This window comes from Grampus griseus (genome assembly GCF_964374135.1).
Source record: "Grampus griseus genome assembly, chromosome: X".
In the NCBI taxonomy this organism is placed as follows: domain Eukaryota; kingdom Metazoa; phylum Chordata; class Mammalia; order Artiodactyla; family Delphinidae; genus Grampus; species Grampus griseus.
Window position 1 is genome coordinate 32,281,085 of NC_138999.1, and position 22,403 is coordinate 32,303,487.

Here is a 22,403-nt window from a genome sequence, read left to right on the forward strand (position 1 = left end):
TTCACTGGGTTCCTGGACCTTATTAACTCCAGTGATCTCCACTTTTCTTTTTCTGTTTCTGGTCACGTTCACACTTGTCTGACAGCAGAGCACCACCTCCAAAGTCTCAGTGAATCTTGCCACCTCTCCAGCTTTCACTTGTTTTGAACTTGGTCTTGGCTCCCTTTGTTGTCTCTCATCTCTTAATCTTTCAGCACAGCCCTAGAATCACAGCCCCTTTCACCTGATTTACCAATTCCTTCCTCTGGGGTAGGTGCAGACTTCTGTTTTTTCTGTCGGAAAACAAAAGGCTTGGATGCAGTCTTAGAGAAAGCTCTTAACCATGTGGATGTATTCATCCTCTCCAACCTCATTTGTCCTTTCACTGCCACTCAGCCAGCATTTTTTTAACCCCTCAATTATGTTGTATGGAATGAGCCACAGTGGTAGGAAATACCATTGATCTCAAATTATCTTTCATTCATTCATTCAACAAATATTTATTGAATGTTTATTATCCTTACAACTTTACTCCACAGATTTTTAAAATAATAATACTCTTGAATGGTTATATTCGTACTAAGGGGTGATAATGGATGGTGTTTCTCAGATATTTTGTACCTCAGCATTACTTCCTAGGTAAGTAGGTAACAGTAGAATATATGTTATCGCTAAGAGAAACCTAAAACTTAAAAACTACCTTTTCTAAGGGAAAATCAACAAACAAGCATGGACTGGGACCTCAAATTTCCACAAAGGAAATATGCATATGTATAAACAAAAGCCTTTCATCCAGTGTTCCGTTAACGAAGAATGTAAACTAAGTAGAAAGACAGAGTGAGAAACCTTCAGAGCAGATAGATTGCATTTTTTTAATGTGATTATAGGACCATAAAATGAAATGTTTGTGGTCAGTATTTGTATTAGTCAGTGTTCTGCAGAGAAACAGAACCAATAGGATTGATTGATTGATTGTAAGAATTGGCTGGCGCAATTAAGGAGGCTGACAAGACCCAAGATCTGCAGTCAACAAGCTGGAGACGCAGGAGAGCCTGAGTAGAAAGAGAAGCCAGAGGAGCTGATGGGTCAGTTTAAGTCTGAAGGCAAGAAAAAAACTGATGTCCCAGATCGAAGGCAGTCAGACAGGAGGCGTTCCCTATTGCTCAAAGGAGGGTCAGCCTTTTTGTTCTTTTGAGGCCTTCAGCTTATCCACACTAAGGAGGGCAATCTGCTTTACTCAGTCTACCAATTCAAGTTTTTTTTTTTTTTTTTTTTCCCCTTGCGGTACGAGGGCCTGTCACTGTTGTGGCCTCTCCCGTTGCGGAGCACAGGCTCCGGATGCGCAGGCTCAGCGGCCATGGCTCACGGGCCCAGCCGCTCCGGGGCATGTGGGATCCTCCTGGACCAGGGCACGAACCCCTGTGCCCTGCATCGGCAGGCGGACTCTCAACCACTGTGCCACCAGGGAAGCCCTGAAGTTTATTTAAGGCAAGATTCTTTTTAAGTTTTATTGAGTGATAATTAGCATATCACTTTGTATTAGTCCAAGGTGTATAATTTCATATGTGTATATATTACAAAATGATTGCCACAATAAATTTAGTTAACATTAATTACCTCACATAGTTATAAAATTTTTTCTCTTGTGATGAGAATTTTTAAGATCTGCTCTCTTAGCAACTTTCAACAATGCGATACAGTATTGTTAACTATATAGTCACCATTGCTGTATATTACATGCCTGGAACTTATAATTGGACATTTTTACCTTTTGACCACCTTCACCCATTTCCCCCACTGCCCATCCCCACCTCTGGCAACCACCAATCTCTTCTCTGTATATGTGATTTTTTTTTTTTGGATACCATTTATAAGTACTAGCATACAGTATGTGCCTCCCTCTAACTTATTTCAGTAAGCATATCGGAACTAGACTGACCCTGCGAAAGTAGTCTACTCACTCTATAAAAGCTCACCTTGGGGCTTCCCTGGTGGCTCAGTGCTTGAGAATCTGCCTGCTAATGCAGGGGACACGGGTTCGAGCCCTGGTCTGGGAGGATCCCACAGGCCGCGGAGCAGCTGGGCCCGTGAGCCACAACTAGCGTGCCTGCGCGTCTGGAGCCCGTGCTCCGCAACAAGAGAGGCCGCGATGGTGAGAGGCCCGTGCACGGCGATGAAGAGTGGCCCCCGCTTGCCACAGTTAGAGAAAGCCCTCGCACAGAAACGAAGACCCAACACAGCAAAAATAAATGAATTAATTAATAAACTCCTACCCCCAACATAAAAAAAAGCTCACCTTAATTGTTAAATTTTAGACTCTTCTGTTAAAATCCCAGAAGGCTAATATAATGCTTTTCTCCTTCCCTCTTATTTGGTTCTTTTTCTTTCTTAGCTAGTCACTGAAATCTGCTTTAGGTTATTTCTGGTGGAGAGGTTAGCAGGTAATGCAGTTCCAAACTATGAATAGCTTTTGGAATTAATAAATCCCAAAGATGAGTGTGAGAAAGAGCAATTAATCTTCAAAAAGTAGCTTATGAAAAATATAAATTTATATAGCCTTTAGACATTTGTAATATTATAGCCCTGAGCTGGTGTTTAATTTCAAGTGTATCTGTCTTTTCATTCTAAGGAAATTGCAAACTTCCTAAGGTCAGGGACATTAGATCATGTCTATTTATTTCTATTGCAGAGCTTTCTCTACTTGGGGTGTAATAATAATAATGGTGCAAAGAGTAGTAGATCTTAATTTTAATGCTTTTATTTTGAATTATTTTAGTGTAGTAGTAAAGTAATAGATATCATTTAAAATTACTTCAAGAGTATAGACCTTTAGTCTATTGAATCCAGATCCATTAAATACTGGTACTGGTATTCTGTAGTGTATTATGAAAAATATGATAGCTCACAAAGCTGAATATGTTTTTATTTAAGGATATGAAGGAAAGAATGCAAATATGCAATGTATAGTAGATTTCAGGGTTTTTTAAATTTTATAGTCTTTTTTTTTTTTTTTTTGGCCACACCACACGGCACGTGTGGGATCTCAGTTCCCTGACCAGTGATCGAACCCGCATCCCCTGCAGTGGAAGCGTAGAGTCTTAACCACTGGACCACCAGGGAAGTCCGTTGAGTGATTTTTAGAAGTTAGTTACTTTCCCCACATGCTAGAAAGAAGGTCTGATTGGGGAAGAGGGGTGTGAAATCAGCAAGATGGTGGAATCAGAGGTTCCCGGCTTTAGTGTTCCTCAAGGAAATACAAACTAGCAACTCTCCACAGACAAGAAGGCCTCTGTGGGGAAAAAGAAAAAAAAAAAATCCCAGGAGCCAGAAGTGAGGCCGAAGGACCCCCCTGTGGACCACAAGGCAGCTTCACTTTGACTACGTAGCCCTTCCTGCAGGCCAGCACGCAGCCGCACCAAGAGGTTTCTCCAGTGGAGCAAAGAGACCCCAGTGTGAGCATCCGGGTTCCATCCTGGGGAGCTTCCCATGAGGTCCACATCCATCCTTCTCGAGGAACACTGGGAGAAAAGGGAGAGCTCAACCGCCTGGTATCAGCTTGAAATAAAGGGGACGGCGCAGGGCTTCCGGCTTCCAGCATGGAGATTGTGATGGACTGTGTACCTGACGGCAGTGGTGCCCAATCAGAGAGCACAGCCAGCAGTTCCTTCCACCTGTGGTGTGGAGCCAGTAATCTCATCTGGCCAGGGAGCACGTGGGCAGCTCTAGCCAGATCGGGTCCCCAGCCAGCAGTCAGGCCCAGCCATGGAACTCGTCCTCTATCCCTGCTTAGGCAGGGTCGCAAGCCAGCAGCCCCATCCAACTGCAGAGCGCAGCCTCTAGGCTTGCCCAGCCAGGAACCCAAACAGTGACTCTGCAAAATCTTGGAACCCCGTGCACAGACTCGCCTGGCTTAGGAGCCCAGCATACAGCCCCCTGGATGGCTGAGCAGATTTCCCATTATGTAAGCTAGTGAACTATAAGAGTAGCTATTTCATTATCTTTCAGTTCTTCCATGTGCTGTCAGTTTCTTCCTCACAATGCAAAGATTTGTTGGGTATGCTATAAATATTACAAATGGTGCTATAAATATTTTCCTTACTCAAAGGCCTGGTTTTTATCATGCACACTAAAGATTCTTTAGTTGCTCTAAGGATAGATTGAAAAGAGAACAACATCCTTATCCTCTGCTTAAATGGTAAGAGGTCAGGAGAGCATGACATGGGTATCGCTGGCCATGATATCCAATTCTACTGGGTTTGTGATTTTTGCATCCTTCCAGAGTTGAATCTAATATATCCCTGCTCCTGCCACACAACTGACACAGCTGTGGTGGCTGTACCAGGCGAGATGGAAGAGCAGGGTACAACTGGTTCCAGAAAATGCAAGTCCATCTTTATGTTTCCTTTCCTAGAGGCCCTGGTGCTGGGAATGTTCTTCCTCTACTTTCAGTGGTTGGGGTCCGAGGTTTCAAGGTGAATATTTCATTGTCCATGGTACTGCTGAGTGTCAGTGTGGAAATAATACACACAACTAGAAGACTTTGACCTCACACTTGACCTTAGATAATTCAGTTACCTGGAGTTTTCTCAGTTATAAAATGGAGATAATAAGTCTTTGGGGTTTCTCTGTGTTATAAACGTCAAAACAAAAAGCCCCCCAAAGATTGTGGATGGGCATTTTGAAAACTTTAAGTAGCTACACTAACACAGTTATACATCAGGCTCTCCCTAATTTCTTCTTCTTCGAAAAACCATGGATTTTGAAGTCTCCCTGGTGTTAAGAAGTCTAACTTCTGTTTGCGTCTGTTTATACCTGTATGACAACTAATGCCAATGTGGGTAATTGCTGCAGTGAAGGAACCCATATAATTTCTCCAAGGAAACTTTTATTTTCACCGATAAGCGATAGGAGGCCTTATTAGTGACTCTTATTTTGCAAATGCACATTTTCATCTTAAGCTAAAGCTAGGATTGAGTGAGGTTTAGTTGAAGGCTATCACCCTGGATAAACACCATCAAAAAGTGTTGTTTTTTTTTCTTCTTGGCTTCTTTCCTGGGTACCTTTTTAGGACCCTTCTTCCTTACTCCCTCCTCTTTCCCAAATGTATGCTGAGTATCTGTTCTGTGATGTTGGTGGTATTAGGCACTTATATAAAGTAATCCTTTAATTTTCAGCAAAGTTTGAATTTGCTAATATAGCCTCGATTGTATAGATGAGGAGACATGCTTCTTGAAGTACAAGGTCACATAACCAAAATATGGAAAAGAAGATATTCTAGTGTGTGTCTTCTGACTATAAATGGGTTGCTATTTCTATGACTTGTACATATTCTTGAATGCACTTTTAGAATTGAGGAAACTGTAGATAATTGATTCTACTTTGGGTTAAATGGGAGACTGAAATCTCCTTTCTTACCTGTCGTGCACATCACAGCTCTTCTACTGAACTACTGCCCATGGAGTCATTTCACACTACAGTTTGAGGTACCTGATTTATTTATTTCAGAGATAAACTCATTCATTCATGCAGTTGAGTATTTGAGGGCCTGTTATTTAAGAGGGGGTGATTTGTGTTAGAATCCAATGGGGTAAAGTAGATAATGAGCACATTGACTGGGACATATAGTATTAACCTTACATACAAAGGAAATGACACGTAGCCCTTGTTGTGGATGTGACTGCAGTGGAAACTCTGAGAAAGGCATGTATTATAATACAAGAAACTCTGATAAATTGTATTTGATCAGTAAAAAGAAGGAAAACGAATGAGATCTTTTGAAGAGGAAGAGACCACTTCTGGTAGGGATTGTTTCACATTATGGGAACAGAAGATGAGGGTAGAACGGATTTTCATTGTTAAAATGTGAGGGAAAAATTGTAGACTCTTAATCAATCCTATCATTTAGAAAAGCGTCTCCTCTATTAATTCATTCAGCAAATAGTTATTGAGCATCTACTTTGTGCTCTGCATTTTCTATGTAGTGAGAACTTAGAGGCTAATTTAAAATGTCTCTGTTTTCACAGAGGGTTAAGCCTAGACAAGAGAGGAAATACAGACATAAACATAGATATACATACCACATCTCGTAGAGATACATTTAAAGATAAAGCAGGGGAAGGTGGTAGAGAGTGATAGACGGTGATAATTGGGGTGTGGTAGTCTGAGAAGGACTCTCCAGAGTTGCGACATTTGAGCGATACCTGAATAAAGCGAACCGTATGAACATCTAGGAAAAGAACATTGCAGACAGAAGGAAGAGCAGATTCAAAAAGCTCTGAAATGGGGTATTTCTCATTCTCAATGGAGACTTTAGATTTTCTTCCAAGTGTAATGGGGAGCCTTCTGAGCATTGTAATTGGGGAGGAATGGGACCTGATGTTGATGTTTAAAAGGTGACTCTGGTTTACTGTGTGGAAAATATTGTAGAGTGTGAAAAGAATTGCAGTCGGAAAGCAAGGTAAGAGGCCCTTGCTATTGTGTGGCAAGATATGGTGGCTCAGAGAAGAGCAGTAAGGGTAGAGATGGTGAGAAGCGCTCCCTTTGGGAATATATCGTGAAGTTATATCCAACTTCAGCATGGAATTAGAGAAGTCAAGGCTAGCCTGAGCAATTGGCCGAGCGGTGATGCCATTTACCAAAATGGGGAATATGGCAAGAAGAGCAAATTTAGAAGTAGGAATTTATGTGTTCTTGTGATAATGCCTTTTCTTTCTTTCTTTCATTGAAGTGTAGTTGATGTACAATGTTGTGTTAGTTTTAGGTGTACAGCAAAGTGACTCAGTTATACATACATATATTCTTTTTCAGATTCTTTTCCATTATAGGTTACTACAAGATATTGAATATAGTTGCCTGTGCTATACCGTAGGTCCTTGTTGTTTATGTATTTTTTACTTTTAGTAGTGTATATCTGTTCATCCCTAACTCCTAATTAATCCCTACCCCCACCTATCCCCTTTGGTAGCCATAAATTTGCTTTCTATGTCTGTCAATCTACTTCGTTTTGTAAATAAGTAAATTTGTGTCATATTTTAGATTTCACATGTAAGTGGTAAAAAGATGTGGAATGAATATACACACACACACATACACACACACACACACACACACACACACACAATGGAATATTACTCTGCCGTAAAAAAGAATGAAATAATGCCATTTTCAGCAACATGGATGGAAGTAGAGATTATCATACTAAGTGATGTAACTCAAACAGAAAGAGAAATATATGATATTGCTTATATGTGGGAGATAATGCTTTATTTTAAATTCCTATTATACATGCTAGTAGAGGAGTCATATGGGAAACTGATTATACAGATCTGGAGTTCACCACTGAAGATAAAAATTGGGGGGGGTCACAGCTAGAGGGGTGGGATAGGGAGGGTGGGAGGGAGATGCAAGAGGGAGGGGATATGGGAATATATGTATACATATAGCTGATTCACTTTTTTTTTACATGTTTATTGGAGTATAATTACTGTACAATGGTGTGTTAGTTTCTCCTTTATAACAAGGTGAATCAGTTATGCATATACATATATCCACCTATCTCTTGCCTCTTGCGTCTCCCTCCCTCCCACCCTCCCTATCTCACCCCTCTAGGTGGTCCCAAAGCACCAAGCTGATCTCCCTGTGCTATGCAGCTGCTTCCCATTACCTAGCTGTCTTACATGTAGTAGTGTATATATGTCCATGCCACTCTCTCACTTTCTCATAACTTGCCCTTCCCCCTCCCCATATCCTCGAGTCCATTCTCTAGTAGGTCTGTGTCTTTATTCCCGTCTTACCCCTAGGTTCTTGATGAAATTTTTTTTTCTTAGATTCCATATATATGTGTTAGCATACGGTATTTGTCTTTCTCTTTCTGACTTACTTCACTCTGTATGACCGACTCTAGGTCCATCCACCTCACTGCAGATAACTCAATTTCGTTTCTTTTTATGGCTGAGTAATATTCCATTGTATATATATGCCACATCTTTTTTATTATTATTCTAAATTAGTTTTAATAAATCTGAATGCTTCTTTTTTTTTACATCTTTATTGGAGTATAATTGCTTTATAATGGTGTGTTGGTTTCTGCTTTATAACAATGTGAATCAGTTCTACATATACATATATTCCCATATCTCTTCTCTCTTGCGTCTCCCTCCCTGCCACCCTCCCTATCCCACCCCTCCAGGCAGTCACAAAGAACGGAGCTGATCTCCCTGTGCTATGCGGCTGCGTCCCACTAGCTATCTACCTTAGGTTTTGTAGTGTATATATGTCCATGCCTCTCTCTCGCTTTGTCACAGCTTACCCTTCCCACTCTCCATATCCTCAAGTCCATTCTTTAGTAGGTCTGTGTCTTTATTCCTGTCTTACCCCAAGGATCTTCATGACATTTTTTTCCTTAAATTCCATATATATGTGTTAGCATACGGTATTTGTCTTTCTCTTTCTGACTTACTTCACTCTGTATGACAAACTCTAGGTCCATTCACCTCATTACAAATAGCTCAATTTCGTTTCTTTTTATGGGTAATATACCATTGTATATATGTGCCTCATCTTTTTTATCCATTCATCCGATGATGGACACTTAGATTGTTTCCATCTCCTGGGTATTGTAAATAGAGCTGCAGTGAACATTTTGGTACATGACTCTTTTTGAATTATGGTTTTCTCAGGGTATATGCCCAGGAGTGGGATTGCTGGGTCATATGGTAGTTCTATTTGTAGTTTCTTAAGGAAGCTCAATACTGTTCTCCATAGTGGCTGTACCAATTCACATTCCCACCAGCAGTGCAAGAGTGTTCCCTTTTCTCCCATTCTGACCGGTGTGAGATGATATCTCATTGTAATTTTGATTTGCATTTCTCTAATAATTAATGATATTGAACATTCTTTCATGTGTTTCTTGGCAATCTGTATATCTTCTTTGGAGAAATGTCTGTTTAGGTCTTCTTCCCATTTTTGGATTGGATTGTTTGTTTTTTTGATATTGAGCTTCATGAGCTGCTTATAAATTTTGGAGGTTAATCCTTTGTCAGTTGCTTCATTTGCAAATATTTTCTCCCATTCTGAGGGTTGTCTTTTGGTCTTGTTTATGGTTTCCTTTGCTGTGCAAAAGCTTTGAAGTTTCGTTAGGTCCCATTTGTTTGTTTTTGTTTTTATTTCCATTTCTCAAGGAGGTGGGTCCAAAAGGATCTCGTTGTGATGTATGTCATAGAGTGTTCTGCCTCTGTTTTCCTCTAAGAGTTTGATAGTTTCTGGCCTTACATTTAAGTCTTTAATCCATCTTGAATTTATTTTTGTGTATGGTGTCAGGGAGTGTTCTAATCTCATACTTTTACATATACCTGTCGCGTTTTCCCAGCACCACTTACTGAAGAGGCTGTCCTTTCTCCACTGTACATTCCTGCCTCCTTTATCAAAGAAAAGGTGACCATATGTGTGTGGGTTTATCTCTGGGCTTTGTATCGTGTTCCATTGATCTATAGTTCTGTTTTTGTGGCAGTACCATACTGTCTTGATTACTGTAGCTTCGTTGTATACTCCGAAGTCAGGGCGCCTGATTCCTCCAGGTCCGTTTTTCGTTCTGAAGATTGCTTTGGCTATTTGGGGTCTTTTTTGTTTCCATACAAATTGTGAAATTTTTTGTTCTAGTTCTGTGAAAAATGCCAGTGGTAGTTTGATAGGGATTGCATTGAATCTGTGGATTGCTTTGGGTGGTAGAGTCATTTTCACAATGTTGATTCTTCCAATCCAAGAACGTGGTATATCTCTGCATCTGTTTGTATCATCTTTGATTTCTTTCTTTAGTGTCTTATAATTTTCTGCATACAGGTCTTTTGCCTGCTTAGGTAGATTTATTCCTAGATATTTTATTCTTTTTTTTGCAGTGGTAAATGGGAGTGTTTTCTTGATTTCACTTTCAGATTTTTCATCATTAGTGTATAGGAATGCCAGAGATTTCTGTGCATTAATTTTGTATCCTGCTGCTTTACCAAATTCATTGATTAGCTCTAGTAGTTTTCTGGTAACATCTTTAGGATTCTCTATGTATAGTATCATGTCATCTGCAAACAGGGACAGCTTTACTTCTTCTTTTGTGATTAGGATTCCTTTTATTTCCTTTTCTTCTCTGATTGCTGTGGCTAAAACTTCCAAAACTATGTTGAATAAGAGTGGTGAGAGTGGGCAACCTTGTCTTGTTCCTGATCTTAGTGGAAATGCTTTCAGTTTTTCAGTATTGAGGATGATGTTGGCTGTGGGTTTGTTATACATGGCCTTTATTATGTTGAGGAAAGTTCCCTCTGTGCATAGTTTCTGCAGGGTTTTTTATCATAAATGGGTGTTGAATTTTGTCAAAAGCTTTCTCTGCATCTATTGAGGTGATCATATGGTTTTTCTCCTTCACTTTGTTAATATGGTGTATTATGTTGATTGATTTGCATATATAGAAGAATCCTTGCATTCCTGGAATAAACCCCACTTGATCATGGTGTATGATCCTTTTCATGTGCTGTTGGATTCTGTTTGCTACTATTTTGTTGAGGATTTTTGCATGTATGTTCATCAGTGATATTGGCCTGTAGTTTTCTTTCTTTGTGACATCCTTGTCTGGTTTTGGTGTCAGGGTGACGGTGGCCTCGTAGAAGGAGTTTGGGAGTGTTCCTCCCTCTGCTATATTTGCAAGAGTTTGAGAAGGATAGGTGTTAGCTCTTCTCTAAATGTTTGATAGAATTCGCCTGTGAAGCCATCTGTTACTGGGCTTTTGTTTCCTGGAAGATTTTTAATCACAGTTTCACTTTTAGTGCTTGTGATTGTGATTGGTTTGTTCATATTTTCTATTTCTTCCTGATTCAGTCTCGGCAGGTTGTGCATTTCTAAGAATTTGTCCATTTCTTCCACGTTATCCAGTATATTGGCATAGAGTTGCTTGTAGTAATCTCTCATGATTTTTTGTATTTCTGCAGTGTCAGTTGTTACTTCTCCTTTTTCATTTCTAATTCTGTTGATTTGAGTCTTCTCCCCTTTTTTCTTGATGAGTCTGGCTAATGGTTTATCAATTTTGTTAATCTTCTCAAAGAACCAGCTTTTAGTTTTATTGATCTTTGCTATCGTTTCCTTCATTTCTTTTTCATTTATTTCTGATCTGATCTTTATGATTCTTTCCTTCTGCTAAGTTTGAGGTTTTTTTGTTCTTTTTTTCTCTAATTGCTTTAGGTGCAAGGTTAGGTTGTTTATTCAAGATGTTTCCTGTTTCTTAAAGTAGGATTGCATTGCTGTAAACTTCTCTCTTAGAACTGCTTTTGCTGCAACCCACAGGTTTTGGGTTGTCGTGTCTCCATTGTCATTTGTTTCTAGGTATTTTTTGATGTCCTCTTTGATTTCTTCAGTGATCACTTCGTTACTAAGTAGTGTATTGTTTTGCCTCCATGTGTTTGTAGATTTTTACAGATACTTTCCTGTAATAGATATCTAGTCTCATAGCGTTGTGGTTGGAAAAGATACTTGATACAATTTCAATTTTCTTAAATTTACCAAGGCTTGATTTGTGACCCAAGATATGATCTATCCTGGAGAATGTTCCATGAGCACTTGAGAAAAATATGTATTCTGTTGTTTTTGGATGGAATGTCCTATTAATATCAATTAAGTCCATCTAGTTTAATGTATCATTTAAAGCTTGTATTTCCTTATTTATTTTCATTCTGGATGATCTGCCCATTGGTGAAAGTGGGGTGTTAAAGTCCCCTACTATGAATGTGTTACTATCAATTTCCCCTTTTATGGCTGTTAGTATTTGCCTTATGTATTGAGGTGCTCCTATGTTGGGTGCATAAATATTTAGAATTGTTATATCTTCTTCTTGGATCAGTCCCTTGATCATTATATAGTGTCCTTCTTTGTCTCTTCTAATAGTCTTTATTTTAAAGGCTATTTTGTCTGATGTGAGAATTGCTACTCCAGCTTTCTTTTGGTTTCCATCTGCATGGAATATCTTTTTCCATCCCCTTACTTTCAGTCTGTATGTGTCTCTAGGTCTGAAGTGGGGCGCTTGTAGACAGCATATATATGGGTCTTCTTTTTGTATCCATTCAACCAGTCTGTGTCTTTTGGTGGGAGCATTTAATCCATTTACATTTAAGGTAATTCTCGATATGTATGTTCCTATTCCCATTTTCTTAATTGTTTTGGGTTTGTTATTGTAGGTCTTTTCCTTGTCTTGTGTTTCTTGCCTAGAGAAGTTCCCTTCGCATTTGTTGTAAAGCTAGTTTGGTGGTGGTGAAATCTCTCAGCTTTTGCTTGTCTGTAAAGGTTTTAATTTCTCCATCAAATCTGAATGTGATCCTTGCTGGGTAGAGTAATCTTGGTTGTAGATTTTTCTCCTTCATCACTTTAAATATGTCCTACCAGTAACTTCTGCTTACAGCGTTTCTGCTGAAAGATCCACTGTTAACCTTATGGGGATTCCCTTGTGTGTTATTTGTTGTTTTTCCCTTGCTGCTTTTAATATGTTTTCTTTGTATTTGATTTTTGACAGTTTTATTAATATGTGTCTTGGTGTGTTTCTCCTTGGATTTATCCTGTATGGGACTCTCTGTGCTTCCTGGACTTAACTATTTCTGTTCCCATATTAGAGAATTTTTCAACTATAATCTCTTCTAATATTTTCTCAGTCCCTTTCGTTTTCTCTTCTTCCGGAACCCCTATAATTCGAATGTTGGTGCGTTTAATGTTGTCCCAGAGGTCTCTGAGACTGTCCTCAGTTCTTTTCATTCATTTTTCTTTCTTCTGCTCTGCAGTAGTTATTTCCACTATTTTATCTTCCAGGTCACTTATCCGTTCTTCTGCCTCAGTTTTTCTGCTATTGATCCGTTCTAGAGTATTTTTAAGTTCATTTATTGTGTTGTTCATCGTTGCTTGTTTCATCTTTACTTCTTCTAGGTCCTTGTTAAATGTTTCTTGTATTTTCTCTATTTCCAAGATTTTGGATCATCTTTACGATCATTATTCTGAATTCTTTTTCAGGTAGACTGCCTGTTTCCTCTTCATTTGTTAGGTCTGGTGGGTTTTTATCTTGCTCCTTCATCTGCTGTGTGTTTTGCTGTCTTCTCATTTTGCTTATCTTACTGTGTTTGTGGTCTCCTTTTTGCAGGCTGCAGGTTTGTAGTTTCCGCTGTTTTTGGTGTCTGTCCCCAGTGGCTAAAGTTGGTTCAGTGGGTTGTGTAGGCTTCCTGGTGGAGGGGACTAGTGCCTGTGTTGTGGTGGATGAGGCTGGATCTTTCTGGTGGGCAGGTTCACATCTGGTGGTGTGTTTTGGGGGTGTCTGTGGCCTTATTATGATTTTAGGCAGCCTCTCTGCTAATGGGTGGGGTTGTGTTCCTGTCTTGCTAGTTGTTTGGCATAGGGTGTCCAGCACTATAGCTTGCTGGTTGTTGAGGGACGGTGGGTGCTGGTGTTGAGATGGAGATCTCTGGGAGATTTTTGCCATTTGATATTATGTGGAGCTGGGAGGTGTCTCGTGGACCAGTGTCCTGAAGTTGGCTCTCCCACCTCAGAGGCACAGCACTGACACCTGGCTGCAACACCAAGAGCCTTTCATCCACACGGCTCAGAATAAAAGGGAGAAAAAGAAGAAAGAGAGAGAGAGCGACCGAGAGAGGGAGGGAGAGAGGGAGGGAGGGAGGAAGAAAGGAAGGAAGGAAAGAAGGAGCAAGAAAGAAAAGAAAGAGGATAAACTAAAGTAAGGTAAAATAAAGTTATTAAAATAAAAAATAATTATTAAGAAAATAATTTTTTAAAAAGAGAAAAAATCAAAACAGACGGATAGAACCCTAGGACAAATGGTGAAAGCAAAGCTATGCACACAAAATCTCCCACAGAAGCATACACAAACACACTCAGAAAAAGAGGAGAAGGGGAAAAAATAATAAATCTTGCTCTCAAAGTCCACCTCCTTAATTTGGGATGATTCGTTGTCTATTCATGTATTCCACACATGCAGGGTACATCAAGTTGATTGTGGAGCTTTAATCCGCTGCTTCTGAGGCTGCTGGGAGAGCTTTCCCTTTCTCTTCTTTGTTTGCACAGCTCCCGGGGTTCAGCTTGGGATTTGGCCCCGCCTTTGCGTGTAGGTCGCCTGAGGGCGTCTGTTCTTCGCTCAGGGAGGACGGGGTTAAAGGAGCCGTTGATTCGGGGGCTCTGGCTCACTCAGGCGGGGGGCAGGGAGGGATACGGAGTGCGGGGCGAGCCTGCGGCGGCAGAGGCCGGCGTGACGTTGCACCAGCCTGAGGTGCGCCGTGCGTTCTCCCGGGGGAGTTGTCCCCGGATCCCGGGACCCTGGCAGTGGCGGGCTGCACAGGCTCCCGGGAGGGGAGGTGTGGAGAGTGAGCTGTGCTCGCACACAGGCTTCTTGGTGGTGGCAGCAGCAGCCTTAGCGTCTCATGGCCGTCTCTGGGGTCTGCGCTGTTAGCCGCGGCTTGCGCCCGTCTCTGGAGCTCCTTTAAGCAGCGCTCTTAATCCCCTCTCCTAGCGCACCAGGAAACAAAGAGGCAAGAAAAGATCTCTTGCCTCTTCGGCAGCTCCAGACTTCTCCCGGACTCCCTCCCTGCTAGCCGTGGCGCACTAACCCCTTCAGGCTGTGTTCACAGATATTTAATATGGCAAAGTGTTGGGATCCAGTGCACAAAGGAAAGGCTTTGCCTCAGTAGAAGAAAGAGTTCATCCTTTTGTCTCCGAGGGAATAGAGAATATGGGTACAGATGTCACTGGCCTGGTAGATGTGGTGATGGGAGGAAAAGACGGTTCTCTTATAATTTTTAAAATTTTATCCGTGAAGTACAAAGCAATGCTTTGAGAAGGAGAAATGGAAACAGGGTGTTGGACAATCGATGACAGAAATAAGATGATCATTGGAAAATGGGAAAATATATTGATGAGGGAAATGGGGCAGAACTTTCAGCTAGCGTTGAAGGCTCTTCTAGGATTCATGCCATATGTAAGCAGTCAGTGTGGTATGTGTTTTTCTGTAGCCATATTTACCTGTTTGGGTGCAAGTACAAGAATGGCAGAGATTAAGATTTAACCAGGACTGGGGTTTTCTCAGAAGAATATAAGAGCGGGAGAGAGAGGCAAAGGAGTTAAAAGTAGACTCAAAGAAGGGATAGGAGAGGACGGTGGAGTCTAAGCTGGGAAAGTAAGGAGCTGAAAGCAAGGCACGATGAATGCTGAAAGAGTGGTAAGGGTCACTGGATTGGAAACGTGTTGGAATTGAAGGATTGGAGGTTTGGGAATATGAAAAGGGGTGATCAAGTAGGTAAAAAGCAGGGATCGGAAGGTGGAATAATTGAAATTGAGATTTGAAGTTGGTGTAATTATTGCCCAGAACAAAGTCTAGAGTCTGACTGTAGGGATTGGTGTCTCTAGTGAGATGAGGACCAGACGAATGGAGCTAGTGCCAGGATTTGAATGGATCGTCTGTGAATATTTAAATCAAGAACGTGGATGAGAGTAGTCACAGGGAGCAAGTCAGGGATTCAGACACGAAGTAACCTCAGTGAAAGTGCGGAAGTGAGTGAAAAGGGAGTAGTTGATTGCAGTGAGGATGTTGGTGAATACTACAACCTGATGGCTGTGTTCCCTTCTCACGAGGGTGAAGTATATACACATACTTCCATTTACAGATAAATTCCTTCATTACTGGAAACAGAAGTGTGCTGCAAATCTTTCTAGCTACAACTTTCCTGTCCCAGACAATTTTACCTGTTCTTTTGGAAATGTAAAGAAGTTGCTTGATTTCTTATTTTACATTTATGAGTGCGTTTTAAGTCGCTATTCATGGAATGCAAAGATTAATCTTACTTGAATAGATATGTGTGGAGATTTGATGGTGCTGTGTAGTTTTGCTCGCGCAGACCTATTCTGCACACTAGATTTGCCAAGAACTTGAAGCTCCCTGCTATTCTGCACCTGTGTTATATGATATGGCAAGACTCTTTCACAGTGAATTTTTATGAATATGGTAAAAATGTTAAGTATGTTCAGTTGGGAAGCATGACAAAAGAGCATAAGTAAAGTTTCACCTATAATTTTGGTAAATAGTTTTCAATCTGTTTTGGGGGCTTGATGCGATGCTAATAAGGGGGATAACCATTTCATTATTAAATGGGGCTACACATTATTTTGGCTACCGATTTCAAGTTTTGCTTAAGAAAGTAAATGTCATAATTAATTCATTATAATTTTAATACAAGTAGAACTCTCTGACTCCTTTTTCTCAGCACAGTTATTTTGAAATGTATCCCCTTTTGTAGCTGACCTAACTAGATCATACTTTTAAAAAGTAATTCTTTTTTTAATGGTCTTATTTTTACAAATAATTGATACAACAATGTAGTATTCACATGATAAAATGTGAGAAGAGTATATGTGAATATTGATTTCATAACTGATAAAATGTATATAATATTGATGAACCCAAGCAGAAGGTCACTGAGAAATATTTATAAGGATTAGGTGTTAAATGAAGAGATGTAGAATCAAAGTTGTACATACATGGTGGGAAGGACACTCACCATGAATTCTGATTGGTATTAAAATGAGAGAGAGAAATAGCCAAGTAAGTAGTAAATAGAAAACTGTCTAAACATCTTCCCGTGCATCATCTCCATTTTGGCTGATTTTTATTACTTTGTGTATAGGAGTCTTAACAGAATCATATTTCCATCCCTTCCTGAGGACCAGCCTCTCAAGGATGTCTGGTATCCTGTAGCCCTTGCTTAGAATGAAACCTTTAAATGCTATTTGTTCCATAAAGATCTTCAAGAGTGTCGTGTTCAGGAAGCTCCTTTCTAAAACTCCCATCTTCAAGTAAGACGTTGGGGTCAATTGAAGGTTCGTCATTTACTAGCTTTTTCCACAACTTGGGCTTCAGGTACAATGCACCATACCTCATCTCCACCGAGTTGGGTTTTTAAGGATTCTGTGGTTTCTGGGGTTTCCTCTCCCAGTTTCCTTCCTCTCCGGGTAGTTTTTATCTTCTCCATTTTCTCTATCCCGATGCTGTACTTTACCTTTGAAGGGACCTGGGTTACTTTCCTCATGTAGACTGTATCCTGGGCTGGTGGCCACTCACAGCCAACCTCACACAGTTTCGTGATGAGCTCTTCATCAATGCCCAAGTTTCCACAAGCAGCAGCCCATTTGAAGGATTTACGAATTGCTTTCGGTACTTCTCTGTGAACACGAGGATCAGTGAGTGAATCCTTTCTGCTTGACTTCTTGTCTTCGTGATGCAAAGTGGCTGGATGTGACACAGGAGCCTTCTTTGGAGGTTCCAGGTAGACCTTGGCAGGACGTTTTTTACGAAGCTTTGTGGGGGACTTCGTTCTTTTCCTGGGGCCCTGACAATAAGCCCATGTGTCCTCCAGCTTCCCGTCAGGATCGAGCACTTCCAGCACCTTTAATAAGAGGTCTGCAGGTAGATTTTCCTCCAGATTCGGGTAGAGAGCCAAGGGATGCTTGGTTAGCTGGGGTTCGATGTTCTCCACGAATGCCTTCTGTGCTAGCTGGGCTGGCGAGAGCGTGGAAAACGGGTTTGCTTCCTCGGGCAGCTTTTTCTGACCCTTTTTGGGGGCATGCTGGGGAACTCTGTGAACAATCCAGGGGAGGAAGCCCTCCTTAGGGCTGCGAGTGATCAGATCTTCACAAGGTGGGCAACCCTTCCGGAAGTCGTCCAGCAGCTCTTTCACAAATATCCACCGCCGGCTGTCCAGGGAGGTGGGGAACTTCGGGAGCACGTTCTTGTGCTTTGCAAAACACTTGGAGAGTAACTTGTCTTTGTACCAGGGCTTGCAGGTCACGTCCAGGGGCACCGGTTCCAGTGGCCCCGGTCCTAGCAGCCACTTCTTGTCCGCCATGGTTCCCCTGGCCTCTGGGGGGGACCACCGCTTCAATAGTTTGCTGTTCCGGCCTCTCCGGTTGCTAGGAGACCGTGTAGCCAGCTGCAGCCAGGTTCTTCCCGGAGGTGGGTCAGCGCAGGCGCCCTGTGAAGCCTGCATTTCTCCCAGGATGGGCGGTGGGTGAAAGCACATTCCTTTCTGTTGTAGATACTGTTCTGTTGTATGGACATAGTGCCATTTATTTATCCATTCACCTTTTGATGGACATTTGGGTTGCTTACAGTTTGAGGCTATTAAGAATAGAGCTGCCACAAATATTTGTGTTCCTGGTTTTGTATGTCCATGTACATATTTTCATTTCACTTGGGTAAACTTTAGCTATGAGTGGCATGGTGGGAGCAGATGATGTTTTATGTTTTAGACCACCACCAAACTTTTCCAAAGTGGTTGTACTAATTAATATTCCTTCTAGTTGTATATGAGAATGGCGCTCTGTCTACATACTCCCTAACACTCGGTAAGGTTAGTCATTTTCGTGTGGCTGCTCTAATAGGTGTGTAGTGGCATCTCATTGTGGTTTTAATTTGCATTTCCCTAAGGACCACTGGTGTTGAACATCTGTTCCTGTGCTTATTTGCCATTCATATCGATCCTTTGGTGAAGAATCTGTTCAAACTTTTGCACTTCTTAAAATTGTTCTGCTTGACATCTCTTGTTTTGAGGATTCTTTGTGTATTCTGGATGCAATATGATTTGTAAATCTTTTTCTCCATCTGTGGTTTGTCTTTCCATTGTCTTCACACCGTCTTTCTAAGGGCAGTGTTTACATTTGATGAAGCCCAGTATATCAGTGTGTTCTTTTATGGATTGTCATTTTGTGTTGTATATAAGAAAACTGCCTATTCATAGGTCATGAAGACTTTTTTCATTCTGCTAAAATTTGTATAATCTTAGCTTTTCCATTGAGATCTGTCATCTGTTTCAATTTAACTTTTTAGGTGATGAATGATATGGATCAAAGTTATTATTTTTAGTTTTATTTTTTGCCCGTGGATATCCAGTAGTTCCAGAATTTTATGGGAAAGAGGAGCTTTTCTCCACTGAATTACTTTTGTCGCTTTGTGAGTGTAAGTTGTCCCTATTTTTGTGGGTCCATTTCTAGACACGCGTTTCAGTTTCATTGAATCTTCTGTCTTTACACCAGTTCTGCTCTGTGTTGATTATATTTTACAGTAAGTTTAAAATTAGGCTGTATTCGTCCTCCAACTTCTTTATTCTTTTACAAAGTTGTCTTGACTCTTGTAGGTCTTTTGAATTTCTATAGGAATTTTAGAATCAATGTCTTAAAAAAAACCTGTGGGGATTTTGATTAGGATTTTATGGCATCTACAAATAAGTTTTGAGATAATTGACAGCTTAACAATATTGAGTTTCCTGACCCATGACAAAGGTACATCTCTTCATTTATGTATGTATTCTTTCATTTATCTGAGCAATATTTTTTAGTTGTCAGTGTATAGGTCTTTCACATCTTTTTTCTGTTCAGCCTCTCTGAACTTTCATCTCTTTTTGCCTTTAATTTCTACTATGGAAAGATATAAAGTTTGTTCTTGCTGAACTATCAAGAAAGCTCTTATTACTTAAATAATTAAATGGAAAGAGCATGACAGTGAAAATTTATATTATTTCCAGACTTGCAAAAGAAACCACAACCAAGATGATGTGTTGTGTAAAGTACGTACAACTTTAATAAAAGAAACAAAACAGCCACTATAACTTATAATTGGAAGCGTACTAGAATAATGACAAACCAAAAGTTTTATGAGTTTTAGGAGTTAAAGAATTACGTCATTGGAACTCAGCTTTAAACTATCAGGAGAGGCACAAATTATTTCCTGTAATAATGCACTAATATTTGGTATAGGGAAAGATATCAAAGGATAAAGTATCGTTCCTGATTTCACGAAGGAGAAACATTTCACAGTGGTACCTTGGTATCCGCCTGGGATTAGTTCCAGGACTCCCCTCGGATACCAAAATCCACAGATGTCCAAGTCCCTTATATAAAATGGTGCAGTATTTACGTATAACCAGTGTACATTCCTGTATACTTTAAATCATCTCTAGATTACTTATAATACCTCCTGCAAAGTAAATGCTATGTAAATACTTGCCAGCGCGCCGCAAATTCATGTTTTGCCTTTGGGGATTTTTTGGAATTTTCTTTTTCCAAATATTTTCCATCTGCAGTTGGTTGAGTCCATGGATGCAGAACCCAAAGACATGGAGGGCCGACTGTACTACACCATTTCATATAAAGGACTTGAGCAGCCACGGATTTTGGTATCTGCGGGGGTCCTGGAACCAGTCTCCTTCAGCTACTGGAGGACAGACGGCCGTATTCTTCTGGACTCTATTCTTTCTAGCTCGTCTCCTCTGCTGCACACTGATGTAGATTCTTCCTTTTTAAAATAACAGCTTTACTGAGATATAATTTACACATTAACAATTCACTCATTCAAAGTGTACAATTTAATGGATTTTAGTGTGTTAACAGAATTATGCAACCATCAAAACAATCAGTTTTGACACATAGTCATGAACCTCAAAGGAACGCCATACCCATTAGCAGTCACCTCGTCCATCCCCCAGCCACCTCAGCCCTTGATAGCCACTAATCTACCTTCTGTCTCTTTAGATTTACCTATTCTGGACATTTTATATGAATGGAATCATAGAAAATGTGGTCATTTTTGACTGGCTTCTTTCCTTTAGCATACTGTTCTCAAGTTTCATCCATGGTGAAGCACGTATATGTACTTCATTTCTTTTTATTGCCAAATACTAATCAATTATGTAGATATACCATATGTAACTTATCCATTCGTCTGTTGATGAGCATTTGCGTTTTTCCACTTTTTTGTTGTTATGAATAATGTTGCTATGAATCTTCATGTACAGAGTTTTTCTCTATTCAGTCTTTTGAAATTTATTAATCTTTTTTCCCCCGCTTTAGTGAGGTATAATTGACAATTTAAAATTTCATATTTTTAAGGTATACAACTTGATAATCTGATAACCATATACATAGTGAAACAATCACCACAGTCAAGCTAATTAACATATTCATCACCTCAGATAGTTACCATCTTTTGTTGTGGGTATTGAGAACACTTAAGATCTACCCTCTCAGAAAATTTCAAACATACAGTATTGTTAACTATATTCACTGTGGTATACATTAGATCTCCAGAATTTATTCATCTTAACTGACTGAAAATTAGTACCCCTTGACCAACAACCTTCCCATCTCCCCCTCCCCCCAGCCTCTGACAACCTACTCTCCTACTACTATTCTCTGCTTCAAGGAGTTTGACTCTTTTAGATTCAACATATAAGTGAAATCATGCAGTATTTGTTTTCCTGCATCTGGATTATTTCACTTAGCATGATGCCCTCCAGATTCATCCATGTTAAAGGCAGGATTTTCTTCTCTTTCAAGGCTGAGTAATATTTGTGTGTGTGTGTGTGTGTGTGTGTGTACCTCATATTTTCTTCATCTGTTCATCTCTGAACACATATTTAATTTGTTTCCATATCTTGGCTATTGTGAATAATGCTGCAGTGAACGTTGGAGTGAGTATATCTCAATATACTGATTTCATTTCCTTTGGATGTATACCCCAAAATGAGATTGCTGGATCATCAGGTAGTTCTATTTTTAATATTTTGAGGAATCTCCATACTGTTTTAAAGAATGGCTATCCCATATTCTTGGATTGGAAGAATCAACATTGTGAAAATGACTCTACTATCCAAAGCAGTCTGCAGATTCAGTGCAATCCCTATCAAACTCCCAATGGCATTTTTCAGAGAACTAAAACAAAAAATTTCACAATTTGTAGGGAAACACAAAAGAACCCGAATAGCCAAAGCAATCTTGAGAAAGAAAAACGGAGCTGGAGGAATCAGGCTCCCTGACTTCAGACTATTCTACAAAACTACAGTAATCAAGACAGTATGGTACTGGCACAAAAACAGAAATATAGATCAATGGAACAGGATAGAAAGACCAAGGGTAAACCCACGCACATATGGTCACCTTATTTTTGGTAAAGGAGGCAGGAATGTACAGTGGAGAAAGGACAGCCTCTTCAATAAGTGGTGCTGGGAAAACTGGACAGGTACAGGTAAAAGAATGAAATTAGAACACTCCCTAACACCATACACAAAAATAAGTTCAAAATGGATTAAAGGCCTAAATGTAAGGCCAGACAGTATAAAACTCTTAGAGGAAAACATAGGCAGAACACTCTATGACATAAATCACAGCAAGATCCTTTTTGATCCACCTCCTAGAGAAATGGAAAGAAAAAACAAAAATAAACAAATGGGACCTAATGAGACTTAAAAGCTTTGGCACAGCAAAGGAGACCATAAACAAGACGAAAAGACCACCCTCAGAATGGGAGCAAATATTTGCAAATGAAGCAACTGACCAAGGATTAATCTCCAAAATTTATA

General features: G+C 40.2%; 1 pseudogene across 1 annotated transcript; it reads right to left on the bottom strand.

Moving 5' to 3' along the window:
- Positions 1 to 16,620: 16,620 nt before the first annotated feature.
- Positions 16,621 to 17,897, bottom strand: LOC309840017 (protein FAM47E-like; annotated as a pseudogene). Its single transcript has 2 exons — positions 17,052 to 17,897; positions 16,621 to 16,969 (listed from the first exon to the last, which is right to left on the bottom strand). The product of its transcript is annotated as a protein FAM47E-like (transcript).
- Between the last annotated feature and the right edge of the window lie 4,506 nt (positions 17,898 to 22,403).